The following is a 19,903-nucleotide window of genomic DNA, read 5'->3' as shown; positions in this document are numbered from 1 at the left end:
GGAGCCTAATAAGGCTGTTGGAGGACCCTCCTAAATCTCAGAGCTGGGGGTAGGGATAATGAACCTTCTGGGCATGGGGGTAGATGCAAGAGACCCCAAAGAGCCTACTCAGACTCATGAATGTGCAAAGATGTTCCTTATAATGCTCAGCCAGTGGCCACAAGGAGGTTGGGAGCCCTGATGAGCATTTTACACCTTGTCTACACTTGCAGTGATATATAGGGTATGTGAAGCTACATGCTGCAGTGAAAGGCACGCTGCATCTATGCTTGTAGTGACAGGCTCCAGCAGTGGGGAGTCAGTGGGGAAAGGCTCTGGCAGCAAGTAGCAGGACGCTGCACTGCTAAAAATAGCTATATAGGTGTGGGAGGCACTGCTTGGCTGTGTAGATGTATGCATAGGGTATTTACCATAAGGTTCAGAGGTGTAGGGAACCCTACTCTACTGTACTTGTGTAAGCAGCGCCTCACTCTCCAAAGTGCTATTTATATCCGTACTAGCTGGGCATGCAATGACTGTACTCTATATGCTGCGTAAGTATAGATGTACTCCTAGTGAATTGCTATCTCTTGACAGGGAAATGAATGTCGTGTTCATTTTGAAAATTGTTTTTCCCATGTGCATGGTGACAGAGTGTATTTTGAGTGAGTACTGGAAAGTGAGTCTGCAACAGAGTGCAATTAGAAGGAAGTTTATGATAGCCTAATTCCAAGGGTAGTATCAAAACCACTGTCTGATGACCATTTAATGTAACAGAATGATTTTTCCCCTTCAGGTATGAGTTTTCCAATGTGTTGTCTCCATTGGGGCAGAATTAAGCTTGTGGTTGATATGTGAGTGGGACTCTGACTTCTTTAAGTGCAATCTGAACATATAATTTGGGAATCTTGTTACCATGGCTGTACTTGACTGGCAGTTTGTATAAAAGGTGTTATAAAGTTATCTGTATTTATCACTGGAGGTTTTTAATTCCTCTTGACTTGTAATTTCTATCCATGCATGTGATCTGAATTCTTTGCTCAGGCTAAACCCTCAGTACAAAATTTGCAAAAGAGTGCATGATAAATCAAAGTGTACACACCAGTGGCACCAATTCAGACATTTCTTTGCCATGGTCAGAGAGAATTCTGGACCCCTCTCTTCCCCCACCCACCCCCCATAGGGACACTGGGTCTCCCTTGACCAGGAAGTCTCCCCTATCTCTTACCTAGACAGTGCATGAGCTGGTGCTGCCAGCAGTTGCTTTCTCAGGGGACTCCCCTGTGCTATGCAGTACAGGACTAGACTACCCATGTATCAGGTCACACCATCATTTAGGCCAGCCACCCTTCTATCTGGACAAAGGGGCAGCCAGGCCAAATTTGAGTGATGTTGCAACCTCGTGTGCCAGTCTGCAACACCTCTCACTCACATTTGGCCCAGTTGCTCCTCCATCTGTCAAATTTCAGTGCCATTGCCACCACACAGCCAGAACAACACTCCGTCAGCAGCCATACTGATTTAGTATGGAACCCCTGATTAAAAGTTGTCAGGACATGCGCCCCACTCCAGAGCCTTTGGAACTTTGAGCAAGTGCTAAAATCTTGGTGGGTAAGTTTGGCACATGCACCCCAACCCCTCCTAATTGGTGTCACTGATGCACATACTTTAACACATTCCCAGTTTGTATACCTGCTAATTCCAAGGTACACATATGTCCAGTCCCTGCTTTGTACACACAAGTACAAAAACACACAAATCAGGATCTGTGCATGCTTAGAAGTGAACACAGACTTTGAAAAATGTGGCCCCTATTGTTTTCAATGGGAGTTTTGCTTGTTTAGAGCACAGTTCTATTCTCAAAAGTTACTATGTAAAAAAGGCATCTTCTTACTCAGCAGATCTGCCCTGCATTTGTATTCACTGTCATAGCTGCTGACTTTAGTGACAAGCAAGTTTTAACTGCTTTTTGTTCCTGCTAGCACTGCACAGCTGACACAGGCAAGAGAGCATGAGCTGGGCTATGTTCCTTGTGCTGCATCATCAACAATATTGTTTACTAAATTTCAAATAGCTATGCCTCTCTGCAAACCCAGAGAAGGCCTGCCCAAAAATCTGCATCAATCCTATTAGACTTTGATCTGGGCAGGGTGAGCCATGTGTATGTGATTTCCAAGCATAATTGGAACTCACCACATCTAGGAACAAAAAAACCACAAGAAAACTCTAGCTCATACAAAATGCAGCAGCTTGTCTATTTAGCAACACAGGTGTCGTGAATGTGTCACTCTACTCCACTCTCAACCCTGAGTGTGACTTCAGCGGAGGCTGCTGTGTGCTTAGTACTTTTGAAAAATCAGGCTACTGATTTAGATTCCTAAATCTTTTTTGTCCCCAATAATTAATTTTCCTTTGACAACTAATGTTTCAAAGTGTGTGTATACACGTATGGACACATGCTTGAAATATAAATATTTGGGGGTTATAATTTGTATTTGAATTTTTTTCCCCTCCTTCCTCATTAGTAGTTATTGACCCCTCTTCATCCTCTTTTTCATGTGGCAGTGCAGCAGGAATGCTTTGGACCTGATAAGATGAAAGCAGAGTGATAGAAGTTTTGCAGAGCAACTGTGCAGAACAAACATATCCAAATAGTTAGAATGTGAACAATTTTTTACAATTTAATATTTTTGCAAATGTTAGGTCATGCAAAGCCTCAGAGAAATACATATTAAGCACATGCAAAATTTGTGTTCTACCTTGAGGTATTCAGTTGTGAAATCATTTACAGAACTCAATTTAAATTATTTTTGTTAGTCATTTTTATATTATATGTTAAAGTAATAATATTACAAAAATAAATCAGGAAAATGTCTCTCAGGTTTTTGAATAAAAAATATGTCCATTCTTTAAACCTATGGGACACCATCTTTGGATCACTGGTAACCACTTCCTGCTGCTTCTTTGAGAAGTAAAATGTTGGCATGGCAGAGTGATGGAAGCAGAGAAATTTAGATCCACCCAAGTCCACTACAGTCTAGTTACATTATTGCAACTAACAGTTATTAAATAATTATAAGGGTAGAAGTACCTAGTATTTGCCCAGTGAACAAGACTGATAAGAAGTGTAACTGTCTAATAAACTATTCCTATTATTATCTATCTGGCTGTATTTTGTCATGGGTTTCTGATTATGACCATATAATGAGAAAGAATCTTGAGTTATTATAATCTGATGCATTATTGGATTTTTTTTTTTTTTAAATAGCAACATAATAAAAACACAGTCACCCACTGTTTATTCTTCAGGAATCAGAGGGGATGAGCTTCTAAGGTTTGGTTCCATATATTTTCCCTTTTATTTTATTCCATGCTATTAAACACATTAGATTAGGCCTATAGACCTTATTCACTGTTTCTACCTGAAATCAGTCAACTTGTGCGTGCAGTCACCTCAAAGATGGGGGAGTGTTAACTCTTCAAAGACTTCAGCTTGCCTTAAGGGGAGGGCTGACCCCTTTCCAGGAGTTCAGATTGCTTACAGTGATTGCCTTTCCACATCCCTTAGACTTAGAGCAATGGTTCTCAACCAGGGGTCCAAGGCCCCCTGGGGGGCCGCAAGCAGGTTTCAGGGGGGCCGCCATGCAGGGCCAGCCTTAGACTCATTGGGGCCCAGGGCAGAAAGCTGAAGCCCTACCGCATGGGATTGAAGCCCAGGCCCTGAGTCCCGCCACCCAAGGCTAAAGCTGAAGCCTGAGCAATGTAGCTTTGCAGGGGCTCCTGTGGCATGAGGCTGCAGGCAATTGCCCTGCTTGCTAGACCCTAACGCTGGCCCTGGCTTTTATATGCAGAAAACCTGTTATTGTGACACAGGTGGGCCATGGAGTTTTTATAGCATGGTGGGGTGGGGGGGAGAGCTCAGAAAGAAAAAGGTTGAGAACCCCTGCTTTAGAGGTTGTTTCACTTTATAATTTTTAATGTAGAGGAAGGTTGGCCATGGCAACCCTTTGTAGATTTCTCACATGAATCGGAGGGCGTCCATATTCTTGTGTACTCAGAGTAGGTCTTCCAAAGTTTTCTTGTTTGGAAGATTTCTGTATTTATGGGATAAGCCCCCTTCAAAGAGATGATTCCATCTGTTACCATTTTCATTTCAGGGTCTTGGAGAAGCCCCTCACAAGCTATCATTCAGAATACATTTGTGGAAACCTATGAACAAGCAGTTACTCCAATTTTGAATATATATCTTAGCAGCATCCACACACAGACCTTTTAAAGAAAAGCTTGTAAGTACTCCATTAGTAACTGATATAGAGGAAATCCGCATGCTACAAGTTTCACAAGTACCTTAGCACTATAGTTTGATCTACCACAAATTCTTCTGTCACCAACACATTTTTCTCACTATTTATTGATTGTTTCCCTCAGTCCCATCATTAATGTAGCATGTGCTGAATGATAGCTACCTCAGGTACCTTCAGTGACTTTTCTGTACAGCATTCTTTGATCAAAAGCTTTAGATAATGGAAAAAAATTGTAGAACTATATTTTAGCCAATTTCCTGCCCAGTTCAACTGTACGCTCTTTGTAAGCTATGCATCCGAAGAAGTGAGGTTTTTACCCACGAAAGCTTATGCCCAAATAAATCCGTTAGTCTTTAAGGTGCCACCAGACTCCTTGTTCTCTTTGGGATGAAGACTGTTTTTTTATTCCGTGTACACTATGTAGCACAGACCCTTCATGACTAGGGCTCCTACGCAATAACGCAATATAAACAAATAATAACAACAATAAGTTCAGTCCTGGGTTTCACTAACTAGGGGCCCAATCCAGATCCCACTGGAGTCAATGGAAAGATTCCCATTGTCTTACATGGGCATTGGGTCAGGCCACAGAATACTAACCATCCACTTTCAAATGACAGTTGAGCAACTGTGTCCCCTGTAGTGTATCCTTCCATCAAACCCATCTGGTGAGGGATGTCTCTTGATTGCCTAATTAATTAAATCCCTGAAACCAGAAATTACACACTAATGGGCTAAGGCATAAAAATCAATCGGGGGGGAGGGGGGGGGAATCTCCCAAAGGATAGATAAGAAAGGAGTGTTTGAGCTCTTCCAGTGGGCTGGTTTCTCATAAACTGGGTCATCTGTTCTTACTACTGTACTATTGCCCCTTTTTGACCTGAGTAGCTAGTCAAAGTTTGGTGCCCAATGGGTGTTAAATTGATGGTAATCAGGTATTTATTTGATGCTGTTTTGTTTATTTACAAAAATGTACAAAGTCCTGTGTCTCTGTACACTGAGGGAATAAAATAGCAGGAAACAACTTATTTTGCTCACAGCATCAAGAACAGACTTTTCAGTCTGCTCCCCTGACCCAAAAACCTCTCCCCAGATTAATTCCAGGGTCAGTGACGTGCTTTTTCCTGCTCCTTCAGGCTGCCTCTCTCACTCAGAAAAGACCTTGTCTACACTACAGAGTTAGGTCGATATAAGTCAGCTTATGTCGACCTAACTATGTAAGCGTCTACACTACAATGTTCCTCTCGCTGATTTAATTCACCGGCTATGCCAACCTAAAAACTCCACCTCCACAAGAGGCATAGCACTTAGTTCGATATAGTTAGGCCAATGCCAGGGGTGGCAGGTTTGTATAATTTTTGGTGGTACCCAGAACGGGTCCAAGTCCTGCCCCTCCCCCCCCCCCCCCGCCTTGTAAGCCGATATATATATTTTTAAATACTGTAAAAACAGACTGGAAACAGTAAGTGTTTAACAGTTTCCCTATATGCACAATGTGGGGGTGGGGGGATGCGGGCTCAGGCTGGGGGTGAGGGCTCTGGGGTGGGGCTGGGATGAGGGGTTTGGGGGGTGGGAGGGGGCTCAGGGCTAGGCAGAGGGTTGGGGTGTGGGGGTGAGGGCTGTGGGGTGGGGCCAGGGATGAGGGGTTCACGGTGCAGGAGGGGGCTCAGGGCTGGGGCAGACAGCTGGCATGCGGGGGGGGTGAGGGCTCTGGCTGGGGGTGCAGGCTTTGGGGTGGGGCAGGGCTGGGGATGAGGAGTTTTGGGTGCAGGCAGTCTGCCCCGGGGCTGGGGCCAGAGAGGAGGACTCCACAGTCCCCCCGGCCCTCTCCCTGCTAGCAGCAGCGAGCTCCAGGGGAGAGGCCCCTTCCTTCCCCCCAGCAGCACACTCACCTGGCACCATCACTGCATGTGCTCCTGGGGCCAGGCCCCTCTCAGGTCCAGGAAGCCCCCTCGCCTCCCCTGTGGTGGGTGTCGGGGGGAGGGCTGCCATCACATGTACGCCTCCTCCCCTCCTCCCTCTGCAAGCAGCAGCTGTGCCACCACCTCAGTGTGCCACCGGCACCACTCCCTTTTGTAGCTGGCAGTGGCCAGCGAGGGAGCGTAGCGCGGAGCAGCAGGGCATCCGCCCGCTGCCCAGGGCGAAGGGGGAGGCGTATGGGGCCGCAAGCAGGGCCGGGGGAGAGACCTGGCCCCAAACAGTGGTGGAGCCAGGCCCCCGGGCCCTGAATTTGAAGGAGCACGGGCACCATTGGCCCATATAACTCGCCACCCCTGGCCAATGCAGTGTCTGTATAGACACTGTGTTGCTTACATCGCCTGTTGCTGCCTTTGACAGCCTGAGCCCCGCAACCCTGCATGGGACTGCCAGCCCCAGGGCTCTGGCTGTCAGCCTCCCCCCCCACTTAAGTCGGTGCAAGCACTCCTGGTGAGGATGTGTACCACCAACAGAAGAAGCATAGTGTGAACACAAAGAGCCAATTTAGTTACTGCGGTGGCTGTAGGTCAACCTAACTTAAGTCGGCTTAATTTTGTAGTGTAGACATGTCCTCAGTCTGTTCTTGTCGGACCTTGCTTTCCGTAAGATTTACCTTCCCTCACACATACCCCTACCCAAAAAAATAATTAGCCAAAAAACTCCTGGCTGGGTTCACACACACCATTTTTTGTCTTAAGTGGGGCTTATGATTACAATTAAGTTAAATTGAAGGGTGAGTTCACATCTTCCAGTTTCAATGGGGTTATAATTCAACCCATAACAAGGTTTTGCCCAGCTGATAATACTTTGTTATTGTTCTGGAAACTGTGTTATTGTCAATGTGAAGTTTTCACTAGGGAGGTTAAATGTAATGTAAATTATGAATGGTTTAGAAACTAAGAGTGAGACAACTTTAGCACACTATATGTCTGTATTAGGGTCTCACCCTTTTAGAGCAAATACAGCAGAGATACCAACAGCAACCTTTCATAAACATGACTAAAGCCTTTGGACACCTGAACAAAAAAAATAATACAAAAGACAATTTACAATAAACAGGCATCATGCCAGTTAAATCCTGAACACACTCTGAAAAGCCTATAATTTATTATAACATCTGTTAATAGACAGCTGGTACATCTCCTTGATGCCTATTTTCAGAACAGTACAATTCCACTTCCCGTACTCTCTCCTTAACCGATGTGCCTACTAATCGTTTTATCATTTTTGAGCCCTCTAGTTTGTGAGCGTCCTTCTGTACCAAAATGCCCAGAAGTTAACAGATGAGGTTGAAGAAGTTATATTTAAAGAACTAGTACCTCTCTAGCCTTGTCCCAATAATGCCCTACTATATGCTCCCCAGAAGGACATTTATTTTTATTACAACAGTATCACACTGAACAATCCTGTTTAATTAATCTACTACCACTACCAGGTCAGCCTTGGCACTACTGTCCCCTAACCACATTCTGGCACCCCAAGGGCTAGATCTCACTCCATATCAGCACAGACCACTATCTACCAGCTATAGAACATCTAATGGCAGAAACTACAGCCTTTCCTTAGCCTCTTTGTATAGCTCTATGTCAATTAAACCCACCTGTTTTATTTTTCTTTCATGAAGAATCAGACTTGTTTGTCTCCTGGTTTCTTTGGTCAGTGTTCATACCCCAAAACAGTCAAATCCAGTTGAGATAGCCTTTCAGCAAAATACTATAAGCTAATAGATAAGAAAACACACACAAAAAGCATTAAACTTGCTCTCTCTAATCCTGAGCTATTAAGTGCCATGCAATGTTATAGTCTAAAAGCTTCAGGCTTTAAGTGTACAGAGCAGGCTCTTATTTTCTTGGGGCTGATTCTCAGCTAGTGTAAATTGTCTTAACTCTTAACTTCAGTGGAATTATGGCAATTTACATCAGCTGAGGATCTGCCAACACAGTCCCTAGAGTTCTTGAAATCTACACATGCTTCTCATGGAAGCTATCTTACATTCCTCTTGCTCCTGGTTGGGTATCACTGACCCTTTTTCTCAGGGACCCCTTTCTTCTTTATAGTTCTTATTTTGAGTGATTTAAGATATTGAAGCATCATAAGCATATTTAGCCATTATCTTGTTTTTCATGCAAACTCATTGCACAGTTGCAATTGTATTCCCAGATTTACAGAATATTTGACTAACTCCATTATGACCCCATATACATATAAAAGGACTTTTACTTTCCTTCTGCATGTTTGGTCATTTCAAAGAACATTTGTTCCATTTCAAATAGCTCCTTTGAACCTGCATACAGTTACCATCTTTGTTACCTTTTCAAAGGATCTTCTCTCCTTCCACGGGTATTTGGGCAAACACAACTTAGAGCCAGGCCCTTTAGCATGCTAATTAACTCTCTCCCCAGGGAGTCTTCCTGTACAGTAAAGCCACAATTCCTTTACAAAAGGACAGTAGCACAGATTTCATATGGCTATAAACCCACAGAAATGTTTAACTCAGGGAATAGCTACAATTCTTTGTCACAAAAGCATTCCCTCATTTGGTATCCTGCATGATATTCTCCCATGAATTCAAGTCTCTAATTTGTGCATTTAGTAATGTTCAGTCTCATGTTGCTCACCAAGCTATCCTCTAAATTACAGAATATGGGCTGGCTCCTGCTCCCACTAAATGAATAGGAACTGTGCCATTGATTTCAATGGGAGAAAGTTGAGGTCCCAGATTGCTAAAACTTTAAAGTTTCCCATGTTGAAATTAATTGGTGATTAGTTCTTGGGACTTGCTTTTTGGAGGCTTGCAAGTATATTTGCTTTTCTCCCTTGCTTTGCTGCTGCTCTTAGTGATTTGTGTTTAAAAACAAAAAAGTATAGCCACTGGCTCTGCTCTTTCCTGATACTTCCTTTAGGACTCTTGGCTGCAAATCATCAGGTCCTGTTGATATTTCTGTCTAATCACATGGCTATTGCGGCAAGAAATTGCAAATAGCCCCGCAAATGTACATTATTCCAAACAATATCTCCCCCCACTCCGATCCTGCCGGTACATATAGTGGCTCTATGGCCGAGATCAGCAAAGCACTTTAGCATATGCTGGGATTTAGGCACATGCTTAAAAGGCATGATTCAAAATCCACAGTAAATGAGAGTCCTCTGTTGACTTCAATTGGCTTTGGCTCAAACTCCAAGGGCCAGATTTTTGGGGTTATTTAGCTGCCTACCTGCACCTTTAGACACCTACATATCTTTTCAAATGTGATCCTAATAGCTTGATCCTGCACTGTATTGAGCACTCTCAACTCCCATTGACTTCAATGGGAGATGGGGCTGCTCAACACATCACAGGATCAAGTCCCAAGTGCTTTGCTGAATAGGAATGGACTTAAGCACATGCTTAAGTGCTTTGCTGAACTGGGACCTAAGTGGCTGTAGAATGTATAAATGTACTGCTGAAGGGTAGATATGCCTAGATGCCAAGGAAATGCATGGAATAACTTCATTAAGTGTTGATGGATACACACAAGTTACACAACGTGAACAGTAACTGACAACAGTTGAAGAGATGCTTCATTTGATTACATGCTGAGATATTTTTATTGGCTCAACATTTTCCCTTCCCCCAAATAAAAAAATTCTGCAGCACTATGCTTTCATATTATTGTCTATAAATCAAGGTGTCAAGATATTGGGTCAATAAAATATGAGACAATCTAGCCCAAGAGAAACTGACTAGAAACAAAATAAAAATATGCAATAATTTACCACCTGGTCACCATGTATTAATTTATTTGATTCTTCTAAGTAATCTATTAAATCAGCCAGCTAAATGTCTATTTTTGTTAATGTCTTTTATGTCATATTGTTAAGTTAACACAACACTTTGTGGCTACAATTTTAAGAACATAAGAATGACCATACCGGGTCAGACCATTGGTCCATCTAGCCCAGTAAGTATCCTGTCTTCCAACAGAGGCTGGTGCCAGATGCTTTAGAAGGAGTGAACAGAAAATGGCAATTTATTGAGTGATCTATGCCCCGTCATCCAGTGCCAGCTTCTAGCAGTCAGAGGTATAGTGACACCCAGAGCATGGGCTTGCATCCCTGACCATGTTGGCTAGTAGCCATTGATGGACCTATCCTCCATGAACTTATCTAATTCTTGTTTGAACCTAGTTATACTTTTAGCCTTTATAGCATCCTCTGGCAACGAGTTCCACAGGTTGACTGTGCATTGTGTGAAGAAATACTTTTGTTTTAAACCTGATGCCTATTAATTTCATTGGATGACCCCTGCTTCATGTGTTATGTGAAGGGATAAATAATGCTTCCCTATTCACTTTCTCCACACCATTCATGATTTTATAGACCTCTATCAATCTCTTTTCTAAGATGAACAGTGTCAGTCTTTTTAATCTCTCCTCATTTGGAAGCTGTTTCATACCCCTAATCATTTTTGTTGCCCTTCTCTGTACCTTTTCCAATTCTAACATAAATTTTTTGAGATGCGGTGACCAGAATTGCATGCAGTATTCAAGGTGTGGGCATACCATGGATTTATATAGTGGCATTATGATATTTTCTGTCTTATTATCTATCCCTTTCCTAATGGTTCATAACATTCTGTTAGCTTTTTTGACTGTCACTGCACATTGAGTGGATGTTTTCAGAGAACTATTCACTCCAAGATCTCTTTTTTGAATGGTAACTGCTAATTTAGAACCCATCATTTTGTAGGTCTAGTTGGGCTTATGTTTTCCAGCGTGTATTACTTTGCATTTATCAACACTGAATTTCATCTACCATTTTATTGCCAGTTGCCCAGTTTTGTGAGATTCCTTTGTAACCCTTCGCAATCAGCTTTGGACTTAACTATTTTGAGTAATTTTGTGTTATCTGCAAACTTTGCCACCTCACTGTTTACCCGTTTTCCGAGATCATTTATGAATATGTTGAACAGCACTGGTCCCCATACAGATTCTGCTATTTACCACTTTCCACTGTGAAATCTGACCATTTATTCCTACCCCTTGTTTCCTATCTTTTAACCAGTTACTGATCCATGAGAGGATCTTCCCTCTTATCCCATGACTGCTTACTTTGCATATGAGTCTTTGGGAAGGGACCTTGACAAAGGCTTTCTGAAAGTCCAACTACACTATATCCACTGGATCACCATGGTTCACACGTTTGACCCTCCCTCAAAGAATTCTAATAGATTGGTGAGGCATGATTTCCTTTTACAAAAGTGGTATTTACTCTTCTCCAACACATCGTGTTTCTCTATGTGTCTGCTAATTCTGTTCTTTACTATAGTTTCAACCAATTTGCCTGATACCAAAGTTAGGCTTATCAGCCTGTAATTACCAGGATCATCCCTCAAACCTTTTTTTAAAATTGGCATAATACATTATTAGCTAACACTGGTCATCTGGTACAGAGGCTAAGTTAAGCAATAGGTTACATACCAGTTCATAGTCCTGCAATTTCATATCTGAATTCCTTCAGAAATCTTGGGTGAATACCATCTGGTGCTGATGACTTATTACTATTCAATTAATCAATTTGTTCCAAAACCTTCTCTCTATTGACACCTCAGTGTGGGACAGTTCCTCAGATATATCATCTAAAAAGAATAGCTTAGGTGTGGGAATCTCCCCTTCACACCCTCTGCAGTGAAGACCAGTGCACAGAACTCATTTAGCTTTTCTGCAATGGCCTTGTCTTCCTTGAGTACTCTTTTGGCACCTCGATCATCCAGCCCAGTGATTGTTTGGCAGGCTTCCTGCTTCTGATAAAAATTTTTTTTTTTTTTTTTTTTTTTTTTTTTGCTTTTAGGTCACTGTCTAGCAATGGATATTAGTTATATTTATCAGTTCTGTATAAATGTTATTCATAGCTCTGTTCTACTGTTACAATGGGTATATACTAATTTATTCCGTTTGTTTCTTATATGCTGATTATTTTCTGATCATAAGTACTGAAAATAAAAACACATTAAAAACAACAGCTACCCACAAGTGTTTTAAAGACTGGAAATGTGCAGGACAAGCTGCTTAACAGACCATAGCAATGAAAATAGATATTTGTTCCTATGGTGAGAGATTGCAGGTTTTTTCTGTCCCTGCTGATCTCTCAGCTTTCTAACAATGCAGTCTTTTCCTTTATCTACAATTTCTTCAGAAGAACTATTAAAAAGAAGGATTGGAGTAGGCTTCCTGCTGGTCTTATCCCATGACATAAAGAATTGCTGGTCAAGGAAAGGCCACTTGGCCCAACAAGCCTGTCCCCTTTAAGTTTATCTTAACCTCACCTCCTTGCTCCCTGAATGTACCTCACTACAGTACACTCTGTTGTCACAGAGAGAGTGATTACCTCTCAGGAGTGTGAAGATAAACAGATTTGAAGCCTTCAAGGCATGTTCCCAGCACCTCCTCCCCCTCACACACATACACAGATTCATCCTGGTAACTCCCTTGGGTAAAACAAGACTTTAAGGATGGACATGGAGATTTTTGAAAGACTCTTGTATGCTGTTAAATGCCCATCACATAGAAGAGCCTCACAAACAATAATTCAGGCCTAGCTGTTAAAGGCAACACCCAAGTGCAATGAGTCAAAAAAAGAGGAGGCCAAACATGGAGAGAGACAAAAGCAGCAGGGCACAAACAGTTTTCCTTCAGTGGTGGAATTGCCACCTACATTAGCAACAGTTGTTGGAATCTTATCTCAGCTGGGCTGCTAGATTCATGTTTGGAGGGGGAAGGGAAAAGGTTCACATTTTTTTAGAGGCTGTTGCTCTTGCAAGATAGAGCTGTCTGCCTCATGGCGAACTACAGCCAAATACAGAGCGTTCTTCCATAGTTCTGCTGTATTTGAATTATAATATATCAGTCACATCCTTCACTCACTGGGCTGGGCCTACTGTACATGAGTGCATGGGGTGTTTTAGAAGCTCTGTTTGTGGCTCTATGTTTGTACTTCCAGGGTGTGTTTTTTGTTTGTTTGTTTTTTGGGGGATGGGCTAGTGGGGAATGGGAGGGGGTGGCTTGATGGTTTTACATAAATTAGTGAAAAGGATGAGCAGGAATGTTTCATTGCTTAATTAAATTAAACAAGTTTTACCATTTCTGAAGGGGGAAATTAATACGCTGTATTGTGTCCCCATATCCAAAGGTCTATCTTTAGAACTAACATTTTGCGGATTAACAGTTTATGGTTTAGAATGAAATTCACAAATGAGATGGAGGGGGAGCACAACACTCAAGCTTCCCTTTAGGGCTGCATGCACGGGGTGCTGGCAGAGGGATGTGCGGAGGGGTGGGTCCACTGTACCTCTTACTTGCTGTTAACAGAATTTTCTGTAGGGGACACACGTAAGCTGGTGTGGAGGACTGTCCTGGGGGGAGGCTGGGGTCACAGGAAAGCTCAGCTATTTATGCAGATTCTATGGCCTTGCTACAGTTGTACAAGTGTCCCAACAGCCAATACTTAAGACCAAAGGCTGAAGAAGCATACAGTGGGAAGGAGGAGGACTGTGCTCACGCTGGACTCCAGCCTGGGTTTGGGATGGTTGATTTAATCTCTCCAATTACCCCCTGCCATTGCACTTTACCCACATAACCCTCTCCCCCCTGCCTATGCAGGCTTTATGTGCATTACATGAATTTCACCCTAATAGATACCGATTTCAGCACAATGCATGCTGAGCAGCTAACACTCCAGCTAATGAGTGTGTACACACAATCCCCATAGATGGGAATGGAGGTGGTATGTATATTCATCATCGGGCAAATCGATTCTTGCCTTTCTGCCATATGTGATTTTTATCACACAGACTTAATATACATGCACAGCAGCAAAGTTAATAGTAATGGATCATAATCTGTGAACAGCAGGTTAAAAAAGATTTACTTAATGAGCTTCAATGGCTCCTTACAACCCACTACAATCAATAAGTGCTAACGAATATGGGTCAGTTCTGCTCTCAGCTATGCTGGTGTAAATCTGGAGTAACTCAACTGAAATCAATTTTGTGACACAGCAGAATTTGTTCTTATATGATGGACAGTAAAAGCTCCCCCTCACTGGGTAAATAATATGCATATCAAATATACATAATATGCATACTAGAATACTATATGCTACTGGGTGAATATTATGCCTAAATCACAATTATGCAGCCAGTTGTAAATTATTATGCCTGTTGCAGTGTTTTTTTAATAGAATGGGAATTTCAAACTTTTGGTGAAAGACTTTTTTTTAAACTATACTTATAGAAAAACAAAAATCAGTTTCTTAATAATCCAGAGATTATGGCACAAATGGACAACAGTCTGCGGAATATAAAGTTTGGGTTTGATCTTCAGAGTTGATGACCTGCAACTCCTCGTCAGCATTTCTCAGGATCGGGGCCCTAATGCGCACACTTCAGCCTAAAACACACTTGGGCCAAGATTTTCAAAGTGAGAGGCTAAGAGCTGGTCAGCATTAGAATCCAGCTACGTTGCTCAAGGGGGTGAAAAACCTACAGGCCTGAGCAACGTGGGTAAGCCGATATAAGTCCCCATGTAGACAGCGCTAGGTTGACGGAAGAACTCTTCCATAGAACTAGCTACCGCTGACTGAAGAACCCATCCCGGTGGAGTTGGTATTGTCTACACTGAAGTACTAGAGCAGCACAGCTGCAGTGCTGCGACTCGGCTGCTGTAGTGTTTCAAAAGTAGACAAGCCCTAAAATTGGGCACCTAAATCCATCTATAGGTTCTTAAATAAGAGACCTGAACTCACTGACTTCACGGGAAATTGGAGGCTGCTCACCATTTTTGAAAATCAGGCCACTGATTAAGGTGCCCAAAAATGGTTTTGAGATTTGGACTCCTATTTTTGAAAAATCTTAGCCCTGGCGCTTAGTATCATTAACTGCTGTGGAAGCCCTGACACTGTGGCAGAACAATGCGAGTAAGTGGAAGTAGAACATGCTTATTAATTCTGCATTTCACAGTTCACGTTTTCTGTGACTGTTGCGAAGACTTGCGTACTTTGCTCTGTTCCTTTGAAATAACTAGGCACAAGAACTATTTAAGGAGGGGGCTATTTTCATTCCTAATTTCTGTGCTCAGTTTCTATTCACTGGGCGTAGGGGTTTGTCGCTGGTATTAAAATAAATAATTCCACTGTGCAGATTGTTTTAGGAAAATCTCTGCACCCTCAACCTAAGCATATCTATTGAATGAGTTTATCTTTGTCTTTGCTTCCAGGTCTGACTCTTCCAGCTCATTTTGTTTGAATGATGCTTCAGGGAATCCCCAGCACACCATGGCACCCATCTTCAAACACCCAAAACATTACCCCTTGGTATAGTCCAGTGACTCTCAAACTTTTGTACTGCTGACCCATTTCACATAGCAAGCCTCTGAGTGCGACCCCCCCTAATAAATTAGTAACAATTTTTTATATATTTAACACCATTATAAATGATGGAGGCAAAGGGGGTTTGGGATGGAGGCTGACAGCTCGCGACCTCCCATGTAATAACCTCGCGACCCCCTGAGGGGTCCCAACCCCCAGTTTGAGAACCCCATGTATAGTACATTACAGAACTCCTCCTCTTCATCCCCCAAGCTATTGCAATGAAGCATCAAGCCCAGAACTTGTGTATTCAGGATAAATCAAGTCAGAAGTGTTCACGTATATTTTTTTTAATTAGCAAAATAACAGTGTGGCTCTAGAATGATGCATGGTGTGATTTTCAAAAACACTCCGTTTTGTCCTAATTCTGTTCCCATTTAAGTCAATGGGAAAACTCGCATGAACTTCAATTGGAGCAGAGTTAGACCAACACTGAATACTTTTGAAAATCCCACCCATAATATCTATAAAAAACATCAATTTAGCTGTTAAATTGTCAAGTTAATTAATGGTACATTTAGGCCCCACAACTATGATACATAAACCGCCCACAGGAGCTCAACCAATAAAATTGCAAGAGCTGGCAGCACTGCATGCTTTTGTATGATGAGTTAGCAGCCGTTAGAGGCTCCTGGGCTTGTTTGTTTGCTGCTCCCCATGGAAGAGAGCTGTTGAAAGGACATCAGGTCTGGGGGGCATCTCAGGGGTCCCTGTGTCATGACAGGCCATCAAGATTTGTAAGTGGGTCCTGAGCCCAAATAAGTTGAGAATATTAGTCTAGAAGATACATTGTTAGCTGTCTCCACAATATTACACATTATTTCCCACTCAGGGGCGGCGAGTTATATGGGCCCGTAGTGCCCATGCTCCAGGAATATTCAGGGCTGGGTCTCTCCCCCGGCTCCACCTGCCATCCCTGCATGCCTCCCCCGGAGTGTCTCCCCGGCCCTGCCTGTCACTCCCAGGTGATTTAAAAGGGCCCGGGGGCCCCTGGCCACTGCCGCCAGCACCGGCAGCACAGTGGGACTAAGGCGGCTTCCTGTCCGCCCTTGCTCCGCACCACTCCCATAAGCGGCCGGTACACCTCATGCTGGGGGCTACATTAGATGGCCATTAATGCCCCTTGGGGTAGGTCTACACTGCAATAAAACACCCACAGCCGGCCTGTGTCAGCTTACTGTGGCTCAGGCTTGTGGGGCTATAAAATTGCAGCGTAGACCTTCAGGCTCTGGCTGGCGCCTGGGGTCCAGGCCCCCTTAAGGGGGGAGGGTCCCAGAGCCCAGGCTCCAGCCCAAACCCCAACATCTATACTGCAATTTTATAGCCTTGCATACCCTAAGGGCCTGGTTACACTTGCAAATGTAGAGCGCTTTAAACCAGCCTTCGTAGAGTGCAGTAGGAAAAGCACTGCAGTCTGTCCACATTGACAGCTGCAAGCGCACTGGTGTGGCCACATTTGCGGCACTTGCAGCAGCATTGGGAGCGGTGCATTATGGGCAGCTATCCCACAAAGCACCTCTTCCCATTCTGGTGCTGTGGCTCGTGGGAAGGGGGAGGAGGTGTGGGGCATTCTGGGTCCTGTCCCAATGCCCCGTGATGCATCGGGTCGCATCCCAGCAATCCCTGTGCTTCCGTCCACATTTGGCGCCATCTTTCAACATTTTTTGTACTGTGCGCTCTGTCTTCCCTTTCGGTCTGCGGGAATGGAACCTGAACTGCTGAGGAATATGCTGACGAGTCTCGCCACCACGTCATGTTTGGCAGTCGAGTTACTCCTTAAGATCCAAACTGACAGTGAGGACTCCGACGATGATATCGACTCGAGTAACGCATACGACACGAGATTGCTTGTGGCATTCACGGACATGCTCACCACCATGGAACGCTGCTTTTGGGCTTGGGAAACAAGCACTGAGTGGTGGGATCACATCGTCCTGCAAGTCTGGAATGACGAGCAGTGGCTGCAGAACTTTTGGATGAGAAAAGCCACTTTCATGGGACTGTGTGAGGAGCTCGCCCCCTTCCTGCAGTGCAAGGACACGAGATTGAGAGCTGCGCTGACAGTGGAGAAGCAGGTGGCTATTGCAAACTGGAAGCTGGCAACTCCAGACAGCTACCGATCAGTCGCTAAACAGTTTGGAGGGGGAAAGTCGACCGTTGGAATCATGTTGATGCAAGTTTGCAGGGCCATTAATCACATCCTACTCAGAAGAACCAACTCTGGGTAACGTGCAGGACATTGTGGCTGGCTATGCACAAAAGGGTTTCCCTAACTGTGGAGGGGACACCAGCCCACCTAGCCTCCGAGTACGTTAATCGGAACGGGTATTTCTCTATGGTTCTCCAGGTGCTTGTTTCATTGACATTAACAGAGGCTGGCCCAGAAAAGTGAATGACGCACGCATCTTTCGGAACACTGGCCTGTTCAGGAAGCTGCAAGCCAGGACTTTTTTCCAAGACGAGAAGATCACCATAGGGGAAGTCGAAATGCCCATTGTGATCCTTGGAGACCCCGCTTACCCTTTAATGCCCTGGCTCATGAAACTCTACACAGGGAGCCTTGACAGCAGCAAGGAGCAGTTCAACAACAGTTTGAGCCGGTGCAGAATGACCGTGGAGTGTGCTTTTGGCCATTTAAAGGGCCGCTGGCGCTCTCTGTATGGGAAGCTGGACCTGGCCAATGACAACATCCCTGCAGTTACATCCGCGTGCTGTACCCTCCATAACATTTGTGAAGGGAAGGGTGAAAGATTCACTGAGGCATGGAACTCAGAGGTTCAACACCTGGAGGCTGAATTTGAACAGCCAAAGAGCAGGGCTATTAGAGGGGCCCAGCGCGGGGCTGCAAGGATTAGGGATGCTTTGAGGGAGCAATTTGAGGCTGAAAGCCACCAGTAATGTCTGGTGCCCTGCATGGGAGTGAAGTGCAGTGGTTCCAAATGTTAGTAGGAATCTGTGTTTGCTATGCTGACTTGCAGTGCCTGTTGCTTTCCTGGGCTAAGGTATCTTTTACTTTATGCAATAATAAAGAATGTTTTCAAAGCCAAAAAATCCATTTATTGAAAAGAAAATTCATTTATTGAAAAGAAACACAACTGCTTGGGAAACAGAAAGGGCAAGGGGGTGGGGTGGGGAATGGTACAATCACAGATTTGCATATGTCCTGTTATCATACTCAGCCTTCCTGTCTGGAGTGTTGTGCAATGAGTGCTGCACTTCAGGGTGGCTATACTGCATGGTGATGGGGGTTGAGTGCAGTGGGTAAGGTTCGTAGTTTTCAAGGCTGGGTGCTGAAGCTACAGGTGTTGGAGGCAGCTGGTGGCGATAAGAACCCGGATGTTGAGGGCAGTGGGTTGGCGGTGACATGGGGGCACAAGGGAAAGAGTTTTGGGACAAGGGCTGCAGAGGGGGGCGGGCACGGTCGTGCTCCACCTGCATGGCTACGAGCACCTGGATCAAGTCCACTTGGCACTCCATGATGCTTATCAGCCGCTCCGTGCTTTGCTGCCGGAGTCCGCGCTTTTGTGCCGGCGCTCCTCATTCTGCTGGCAGATCCTCCTTTCACTCTCCCTCCAGTCCTGTGCTTTTAGATTCTCGTTAAGGGACTGCTGCATTACTTCATGCAGCATGTCTTCTTTGCTTCTATGTGGCCTCTTCCTAATTCTTTGGAGTCTTTCGGCTGGTGATAAGATGGACTGCTGAGGATCTCAAGGTTGCATCTGTAAAGGCAAAATGCAACACTTAACAGAGGCAGCATTGTTCACACCAGACAGAGCAATGATTCCCCCGTACTTAAGGGCAAACACAGTCTACACAATAGCATAATTTGCCCGTCCCAAAGCAAGCGCACATAACCCATGGGAGCCCCAAAATGGTGAGTAAGCACAGGGTCAAGGGGGACTGATTGTTTCACGGCTGTACTATCCTCTGGGTTTCTGTGCCTTGAGGAGAGACAACAACTGCAGGGGGCCCCTATACTGAACTCTGTCCCCACGTTTTCCACAGGAGTTTGTCCTAGAAGATATCTCGCTGCTGAGGGTGACCTGGGAAGCAAGGGAGGGTCTTCTACTACAATGTGGCTTCTGCCCTGGCCCATAGGCAGCTTGCCTGTGTGCAGCAATGGTCTCCCCGCCCATCACGGCACAGTGGTGCGGACATGTTAGCCTGACTGGGACAAGGACCACAGTGGCTCTCCCAAGAAACCTGCACAAGCGCATTGCCCAAGTTCTGGATGAGACCTT

The sequence above is a fragment of the Emys orbicularis genome, chromosome 10, assembly GCF_028017835.1.
Source record: "Emys orbicularis isolate rEmyOrb1 chromosome 10, rEmyOrb1.hap1, whole genome shotgun sequence".
NCBI classification, from domain to species: Eukaryota; Metazoa; Chordata; order Testudines; family Emydidae; genus Emys; species Emys orbicularis.
The sequence above is the reverse complement of the archived record's forward strand: the minus strand, read 5'-3'. Positions refer to the sequence as shown.